The 9,327-nt window shown below is 44.7% G+C and overlaps 1 long non-coding RNA gene across 2 annotated transcripts in view; it reads left to right on the forward strand.

The window, feature by feature from the left end:
* Nucleotides 1-4,500, forward strand: part of LOC110286055 — a 7,715-nt gene extending 3,215 nt beyond the window's left edge. Inside the window, exons 1-3 of one of the 2 annotated variants that reach the window (XR_002377105.2) lie at nucleotides 1,214-1,499; nucleotides 3,749-3,818; nucleotides 4,253-4,500. This is a non-coding gene — a long non-coding RNA (uncharacterized LOC110286055). Of the gene's footprint in view, nucleotides 1-1,213; nucleotides 1,500-3,748; nucleotides 3,819-4,252 lie in introns of those variants that run through there. The other variant, XR_003835592.1, reaches the window with a different exon arrangement.
* Nucleotides 4,501-9,327: the final 4,827 nt, after the last annotated feature.

Raw genomic sequence — 9,327 nt, forward strand, 5'->3', positions numbered from 1 at the left:
GAGAGAGAGAGAGAGAGAGAGAGAGAGAGAGAGAGAGAGAGATGTGGGGGAGAGGGATATTTTAGCAAGTGAGTTTCTCCAGTTTATTTTATACACTTTTTGAGTAATAACAAGAGTTCTGACCTGTAATCTATAAGGGTTCATACCTTGTGTCTACATTTCCTCTGCCAGTGGAAAACAATGACTTCTTCCAAATCTTTGGCAAGTCTGTGAGAACCCATTTTCTTTCTTAGGTTCATAGCACAGTCTTTGGTGTGTCTGCCTCAGATACACTATGAAAGTCCCTTAGGCCACAGCCCTGTATGGAGCTCACTAGACAAGAAAAATAATAGGTCTCATGCATGTATTTGGTACTAGCTTGGAAACCCTGTTCTGTGGCCTTGGGTGAGGCATTTAACTTCTCTATGCCTCCATTTCTACATCTGTAAAGTGGGTTGATAGAAGAATCTCCTCAAGGGATGTTGTAAGGAACACTGTAAGTGTTAAGTAGCATTGCTCCAGTAACTGTGCACTTCTGTGCAGAAATCCCAGATCGGGGCCATTCCAGTGGTCACTTCCCTTCAGAACCAACAGTGAGTTGTTTTCCAAATCTCCATTTCTTCAACTGTCTCCCATTGGAGTGGTTGTATATACTGGGTCTGTCTGTGGGGCACCAGTTTATCCTAGAAATGGCCCATTAAATAGCACTCTCAGGCTTCCCGGCAATTGCTAATTAAAGTGGCATTAACCCTAATGGGCTGGAAAGCGGGATTCTTGTTTCCCACTGTGGTTTCCAAAGGCTGAGCCCTGGCACCCACATGCCCGTTCTGGGCCACTCAGATCACCCATGCATGGACCCACTTTGGAGGGGAGGTGGAGCACAGAGGCACTAGTGAGGAGAGAGGAGGGGGTTGGGGTGAGAAGTGCCACAACTTCTAAATCTGCCTGTGTGTGGTTCCTGAGGAACAATAGCAGGCAGGCACAAGTGCCCTACCAGTCAGTCACAGGTGCTGATGAGACTTCACCTAATTGCTTCATTATTTTTTACCACTCCACGGAACAGTTTGTATTTACAATCCTGTATATGGTTCTATTACTACCACTTATTGTGACGATTCCAGCAATTCCGAGGAGTCTCCAAGGGCTTGGACAAGTAGAATCTTGTTTTTCTTGATTTCCCCTGAGGGTGGGAGGTGGGGGGGGGGGTGATGGAGAGGAGGAGCTGGGAGGGAAAAGCATCCAGCCAACATCGACCCACAATTGCTCAGATGAGTGATAAATGATGGCGATTTTTGAAACACTAGAATTCTAAAACAAAACAAACAAATCCTAGCCTGTGAGTTCCCAGGCCAGCCCGCAAGATGGTGAGAGGGAAGAGAGGACATGATTGAGCTGCCTGGAATCTGCATCCACCTGTGTTGGAAAAACACCCAGACCCCAGCCCTGCAACTCGAAGCCGAGCTGGAGGCCATCCCTGGGGACTTGTCACCCTAATCACTACCAGGCTGCAAATTAACAAAGTGAGTTTAGGGGAAAAAAAAAAAAACGTTGTGAATTTCAGTTACTTGGGCATTCGTAAATCTGCTAGAAGTCAGGACTGATGTTTTATGGCTTGTTCAGATGTTGACTGTTTACAAATTATACTTTCCCTTTGAAAGAGCGGGCACCTCTCCGGCTTCCTGTTCCTCCTCAATGGCCAGAGTTGCTCCTGCCAAGATCAAGGCTGCCTGTGATAGCTAATCTAATTGGTGCAATGCTCCATTTGGGCTGGGGCGGGGGGGGGGCCTGAGCTGAGAGCAAGCAGAGCCGGAATTCCAAAGGGAAGGGGCCAGGCCAGAGTGGCGGTGGGGGGGGGGGGGGGGGTATGCCACCCTCGGCCACTTCTCCTTCCTCCTACATTTATGGCCTTCAGCCTCAGGCACCTCCAGTGTCCTTACACAGGCCCTGGATTCCTCAGGACATTGTCTTTTCTCATTGCCTGCAGATACTTGGGGAATAGATGCCGATCATCTCCACACCCCCCTGTTTTGTGTCCTCCTTTCCTTCCATGAGGTTTCCAGAGCTCTGTATTTTCACAGGGCTCTGATACAAAGGCCAGCAAAGATAAAAGGAACTGTCACTGGGAAGGCAAACAACCAAAGCCAGGCAACAAGCCACACACCTGTAATCCCAACTCTCAGAAGACAGAGCAGGAAAGTTATGAGTTCAAAGCCAGCCTGGTTTGCCTCAAAAGCCCAACAGAACAACAAAATGTGAACACATCTTTGAATGCATCCGAATCCCACCTCAGATGGAGACTCTTGTGGGTGAGACAGCTGCCTCAAAGCGCTGCTGTGGCCAGAAACAAAATAACACTAACTGCTACCACTAGAAACAAAATAGCAAGTCCAGTATACAGGCTTCCTGTATGCACAGTGCCTCACAACAGCTCCTGAGTGTTGAAATGACTTCTCTGTCTAGACACATCTATATGCCTAACCTCCAGGTTGCCGGAGGACCTTGTCTATTCCTGATAGGCTCTAGAGCTCCAAAGAGGCTGTTAAGAGGCAGTAGCTCTCAAACACCGCTTTGGCTTAGCCATACAAGCTATTACACACCATTGCTCAGAAGCACCTGCTAGCCGTGTCTCCCGCTCAAGTACCAAGCAAATGCCCCATAGTGAATCCCCATCCTACACTGCAACTCCCTAGTGAAAGAAAATAAAGCTAGCACCCAAGGTTACCTACCCCCACCCTGTGCAGAGAACCCTGAGCAGGATGGCTGGGCTTCCATCCCCTCCAGTTTCTCCCAAGATTTTAATTTCCTTGCTGCAGATTAACATAATTAATGATTTGGGTCCATCCTGTTGATCCACCTTTTAATGAGGTTCTGTGGAGCTTTTTTTTTTTTTTTTTTGGACCTGGTATTTCCTGACCCAAGTACCTTATTTCATTCACATTTGGAAGTGTGCTGCTACTTCCTCATTGTTTTGAAGTCTATCTAATTGGCTTCATGTGGAGAGAGTCAGCTCCCCAACAGCACACATGCAGAGCCCCAGCTAGTGCTCATCATTGATCATCGTGGATTGTCAGCAAGATTCTCAGGTGACAACAGAGACCTGGCTTCCAGTAAGCCTCTCCATGGACCCCTGAAAGGCTCTTTCTCCTCAGGCCCTCCATAAGCAATCTATGTGTGAGTTGAAGGTTGGACATGCTCACCATTGTCACACTATGGTTGACTTTCCCACGCGCCTGCTTTCTCTTTACAGTCATGACAGTTCATGACAGGTCACTCTATTTCTTTGTGCCCACTGTCCTTTAGCTTCAGCTTGGACCCTGGAAGGAACAGTTTAAATGGGTTGGTGTTCATCCTGGAGATGAAGAAATTATGGAGTTAACACTGTTGACATTTGGAAATAAAAAAAGGATTTTAATATGTCCCTTAAAATATTAGTCCTTAACCTGCCATGATGGTACATGCCTGCAATCCAGCTACTTAAGACACTGATACTAGAGTGTCATCAGTTCAAGTACAGCCTAGGCAATTTAGTAAAATGTTGCTTAATAAAATAAAAATAGGTTTGGGGATGGATATTCCTGATACTCAAGACCCTAGATTCAATCCTCCAGGTGGATAGAGGAATCAATCACCTGAATGAATATCTTTAAGATAAAATAATTTCATAAGTATTTTTCTTATACTTGCCAAAGCCTTTTCTTCTTAGTGGGGCAGTTTTCAGATTGACTTTCAAACCAAGTTATCCTCTCTGTGTCTGCCTTTCTTTCCACAGCCCTCCTCTTTGCACCCTGTCTGAAGTCTGCATATTCCATGAATCCTTGAGGGAGCCTGATTCTTATAAGGTATGTACGCCTATGAATGAATTTCACAGTTTATTGCCATGTCTGTAAAAGTAGGAACGTCGGCTATTTGTTACTTTAGTGGCCTACAGAGTTTCAGTGCATCTCCTTAGCTGCAAATCACCCACTTAAAATAATGAAAGCTTAGCCTAAGTGTTTCCCCGCTGGGGGTGCCACCACCCCCCACTTCAGAAGGCCTAGGGTGCCCAGAGCACTACACTCTGCCTGCTGGGATGGGAGGAGTTAATTAAATTACCTTATATTTAGTGTTAATTTTGTCCTGGGCTTGTCAGGTAACAGACTGCAAGCCCAGGCTTGCCCGGGAGTGCCAGCCTGGGCATGGGCCCCATCTCTGGAGTATTTCTCTTGTCAGATTAATTAAAATGACATCTTGGTTGTGATTAGTTACAAATATGGTTCCAATATTTTTTCAACAGGTGTCAAATTGGGGGCTGTGGTCAGAATCACAGAATGCAAAACTGTGTCTAACTAGAGGACAGAGAGAAGAGGTGTTTCAGAAGACTGAAGGATTGGCGACAACATTTTGGTTAAGATACCAATTTTGATGTTCACCATTGTTGGGTCCAGCTTGCAGCTGGGAAATCTTTTGTTGATAGAAGGGAATATGGGGGATTCTTGCTGCATTTGGAGAGAGTACTTGATTGCTGATTAAAATCTGCATCGCTAATGCAAACCTGAACCTTTCAGGAAGCAGGCTGTGAGAAGTCCTAATTAGTGTGAAATTATATTTCCCAGAGATGTTGCAGCCCAGATCCACACAGACCTACAGCACTGTGATTCCCTAGGTAGGGCAAGTGTTCCCCTGGATCAGGCATTTGTGATTGCGTGGCCTTGAACTTAGGTTCTAGGGTAATTTCCCTGCCCCTCACTCCCAGCCCCTGAAAACCACTCTCATGTCCTCACTCAAATGAGAGGCATTCACTGTTCTCCCCCATGTTGAGAACAACTTAGTTCCTAGTAGGCCTGTGAATTCATCCACAGGCCTTTCCTTATAAACCAGGCAAGTGTATTTAACAGATCAACAGCTGTTGTCAGACTATAGCCACTGGGTGGAGGGGGCACCTAAGGTTTCAAAGGATTTCTGTCACTCAGGCAGGGGTCACTGAAGGAACCACAACAGTGTCTCCCTTGGAGAAAAGGAAAGGAAATCGCCACCGTTTGAGAACACCACACGAATTCATTCCCTTCAGATACTGTCCGTGTGTGAGTTACGCATGCCAACTGCCAGGTAAGATACTTCCTGAAGAAAGATCTTCTTCCTCGGGGGCCTCCAAAGCTGACGCCAGGTCTCTAGGGAAGAGAGACCGAAGAGTCACAAGACAGAATTAACACAACACGTGAGGCAGTGTTCAGCTCTTCTTCTCTCAAAGATCAAACTAGCCACAATGGCGTTAGCACCATCACCATATACACACTTGGGTACAGAGAAATCTTGAGTAACCTATGAAATAGCCATGTAGCTAAGAGTCTGTGCACCACATCGAAACCTCAGAGCCAAGTTGCAGTCACCATCAGCCTGAGAAGTCTTAAATCAGGCAACCTGCCTGTGCATCCTTGTAGCTGGTGTCCTGGCTTAGGCCATGAGTAAATTCTGGAAGCTCTAGTTCCATGACAGCAGCCAACACTGAACTGCCCTCCTGTCTTGGGTCTCAACATCTCTGATGCAGTGGCCACAAGTCCAGAGCAGTTGGCAGCAGGCCATAGCCACGAGAAAGCACAGTGAGAAATTACAGTAACCTCACCCACCCAGCATCAGGATTGCCTATAAGCAAGCAATTATGCTGAGACACCTGGTTTTGCTGTAGCTTTCTATACCTGCCATGGGCACTTTGGACACACACAATCATATGTAGGGTGGAGAGTCGAAAGCCACCTGAAAATGTTTCTATATATCATAGCAAGACAGGAGGGAATCGGAGGCTTGGTTGCTAACATTTGGAAGAGTTATACCAGGGACCTGATTTCAGAAATGAAATGCCATTATACACAAAGACTGAAGGGTGACAGGTGGCCCCATTAGGAAAGAATTCACAAAGCTTCATTTCTGATAATTACTTGGAGGCTGAAATATAATGATCCCATTTATTCCATCAGCAAGAGTTGTCACGGTCTCCTTGCAGGAAGAACAAGCCTCCGCCCTCTGCAGACTCAACATGAACTTATCATTTACACATACTGTTTGGTATAGTTTCCACATGTTAATTGTTCAACGAGTTACTTCCTGAACAAAGACCCTTCTCCCTCTGAAGCATCAGAGCCGGTGTCCGGTCTCTGAATTCTATCCGTGCAAATCAAAGCTGTAATCTGTTTCTTCAGGAGCTCAGGGTAAAAATAACAAAGATCAAATAAATCTCTGGTAGAAATGACCAATGCTGAATGCCTCTGTAGAGAGAAAAAAAATCTCGAAGCAATAATAGACGATGCTTTCTGGCTAACAAATAGTATCTATGGATAATTCCCTTGGTAGTAACAGCTTCTCATACACATTATTATGTATATGATTCATATGCCCACATTGCAAAACATAGTATACAGGTAAAATATTCTTTTCTATTTTCTTTTGCCTGTCTTTTTTTTTTTTTTAACTAGGCCTAACTATATAGCCCACCCCTAGTGAGCCTGAAACTATGCAGACCAGGCTGGCCTCAAACTCACAGAGATGCCTCTGCTTCCTGGGTGCTGGGATTAAGAACTGGAACCACCACACTCAGCTAGCCTTCTATTCTTAAACATTCAGAAATCGGACCTTTATAACATTTTTTTTTACTTATAGTTAAAATATTAAATTTGTGTAGAGGTGAAGGAGTAACTCAGTGGTTTAAATTAAATGCCATTCTTGCTGAGAACCTTGAGTTTGATTCCTAACACCCACATCAGGCAGAGCTCAGCTTCAGGGGATCTAATTCCCTCTTCTGGACTCTGACAGCACCTGCTCTCTCTCTCTCTCTCTCTCTCTCTGTCTCTGCCCCTGTCTCTCTGTCTCTCTCTCTCTGTCTCTGTCTCTGTCTGTCTCTCTGTCTCTCTCTCTCTCACACACAGAAACACATATATACATGTAACTAAAAATAAAATGAAAAAAAAAAAAACCTTTGTCTCTGTGTGGGTCAGCTATTCACATTGGTAATGTAATGCTCCCAGTTGCTTTCTATGTTGGTATGTGAGTGTGTCTGCTCCTGTGTGCTCCCCAGAACGAGTTTCTCTGCCCAGTTTTGAGACGCCTTTTATGGAGGAGACCTGTGCCCGCTCCCTACTTACGTTTCCTTCTGCCTTCTTTCTCATTACAACTGTCGACAGTGTCCGACGATAGAATATGGCTCCAAGAAGCACTGTTTGAAAAGTATTTAATGATATTCCCTGAAGTTACTTGGCCAAATACGACTGAATCTTTATAACCCAGAGAGAAAACAAAATTATTTACTCATTCAGTATTTATTAGTTTGGAAATGGGGACACAGTACCTAACACACAATTCGCCGATGTTTGCTCTATCCTGGTACCTGCCTTGCAAGCTCCTTTCTAAGGCTTGAAGAGGAGACATACGATCCCAAGCTGATGTTGACTCTTTGTAGCACAATTCTTTATGTTTTAAGGAGCAATTAATTCTGATAATTGCTGTTGGTACACCATGGATTTTAAATGATTTATGAAAGAGTTTTCAGCTCTGCTCAGGCATCTCTGTGAGCGTGCTCTCCCATTACTCCCACGCTCTATGGAATGCTAGAGACAAAGAATATGAGAAAGGGACATAAAACTAAGAAGTAGATAGCCCAGGCAAACCCCAGGCCACCTCATCCTCACTCATAATTCAAGGTCGTAACACAGACAGTGGACAATTTTGAGGTGGAGATGAGGTATCAGATGGAATATGAGACTACAGATACTAAAAATAGCTTTCTGACTGGGATAGCCTATGGCCAGAAGTATTAAGGCTCCCCATTCTGCTGGGACATCTGCCTGACCTAGTGGTCACCACCACTGACCCTCCCTCATTTGGCTTCTACTCTGAGTAGTTTAGCATTTTCCTTTCAAAAGAGAAAGACAGAAGTTGCACACCTGTAATTCCAGACCTTGGGAGATGGAGATCGGAAGATCAGGAGTTCAAGGCTATACTTGGCTACAGAGAAAGTTCAAAGCCAGCCTGTGCCCCACAAAACCCTATCTTGTGGCAAACCAAAACATAACATAACATTTAAAAAATGTGTAATTTTTTTTTAATGTCAAAGACTGGGAATAGAAATAAGCTTTGGCCTTCTGTTGTGTTTATGAAGTAAGGCCCTTCCCAGACAGTATTAATCATGACAGATCATTAAAGAGTTGGACCAGAGAAAGGCTCAGAACTAGCTCAATAAAGGTAGCAGCCAATAAGGGGAAAGCTAGATATTATTGACAATGGCAACTACTTGGGCCCCGTGCTCATGTCTCTAGGTCTGTGCACAACCTCAAAGCAAGATTTCTAGGCCTTCTGACTGGACTGCAGACTCTCAGGCCCTCTCTCTGGGAACACCTTGAAGCTTCCTTGAATTTACTAACACAGATGTCAATGTCTCTCCAGGAAACACTCCCTGAGTGGATTACACACCCAACTCTGCCTTTGGCTGCCTACAACAGTGGCTGCCAGGTAGGAATCTCTGTCAATTCTAGAGTCATGAATGGCAACAGAGTTCAGCCTTGCTCTACTTGTAACAAAAAGAGCCTGAACCATGGAGGGAAGGAGACACTCTGTGGTCCTCTCCAATACTCTTGTTGTCCGGACAGTGAAACATTGTTTCAAAGTCTCACCTAGATTCCAGAAAAAGGAAAGCAAAGAAAGTAGATGTCAAAACCACACATGAAAACAGAGTTGTGTGAGCCTGGAATGAAAGTGATTTCTCCCCCTCCAACAAAGTTCTGTGTAAAAGAACTTGGAGGAGCACAAAGGCCAAGGACCCAATGGGGGTTGTCCATAATTTATCACCTATCTAAGAGCTGTCTGGGGCAGATTGAAGTCATTAGCCAGGCAGGCTTGGGCGGGAGGAACCTCCAAGGTGCCTGGCACTGCAAGCCTGGAAGAGAATCGACATGGTCCAATCTTAAATCTCTGAAATAAAATGACTAGGGTATGTTTCCTTCTTCTCGCCTCCCAGGATCAACATGTGCCCTTTAAAAAAAAAAAAAAGGCACTGGGTCTGATAAAAATCACATCCATTTACTGCAGTGTCTTTTCCATGGCTTCGGAAGAAAGGCCTTTATCATGCCCTGAATTAGATCTGTGATTTTTTTTGAATGACATGTATAATAATTAGACTGTGAAGATGTGCAGTTAATCCATTTAAAGGTGTAAAGAAGTCCATTTAATGAACATTATAGTCATGTTAGACTTGGAAACAGCCAACTCTTTTGTTGAATAAAAAGAAGTTCAATGAGATTAACTTCTCCGAGTTGGTTTTAAAGAATGATCAGACATGTCCTTCTCTGATAGTGTACTGCGTCTTCCTGCATGGCTCCTGCATAC

This window comes from Mus caroli, chromosome 19, assembly GCF_900094665.2.
Source record: "Mus caroli chromosome 19, CAROLI_EIJ_v1.1, whole genome shotgun sequence".
Lineage (NCBI taxonomy): Eukaryota > Metazoa > Chordata > Mammalia > Rodentia > Muridae > Mus > Mus caroli.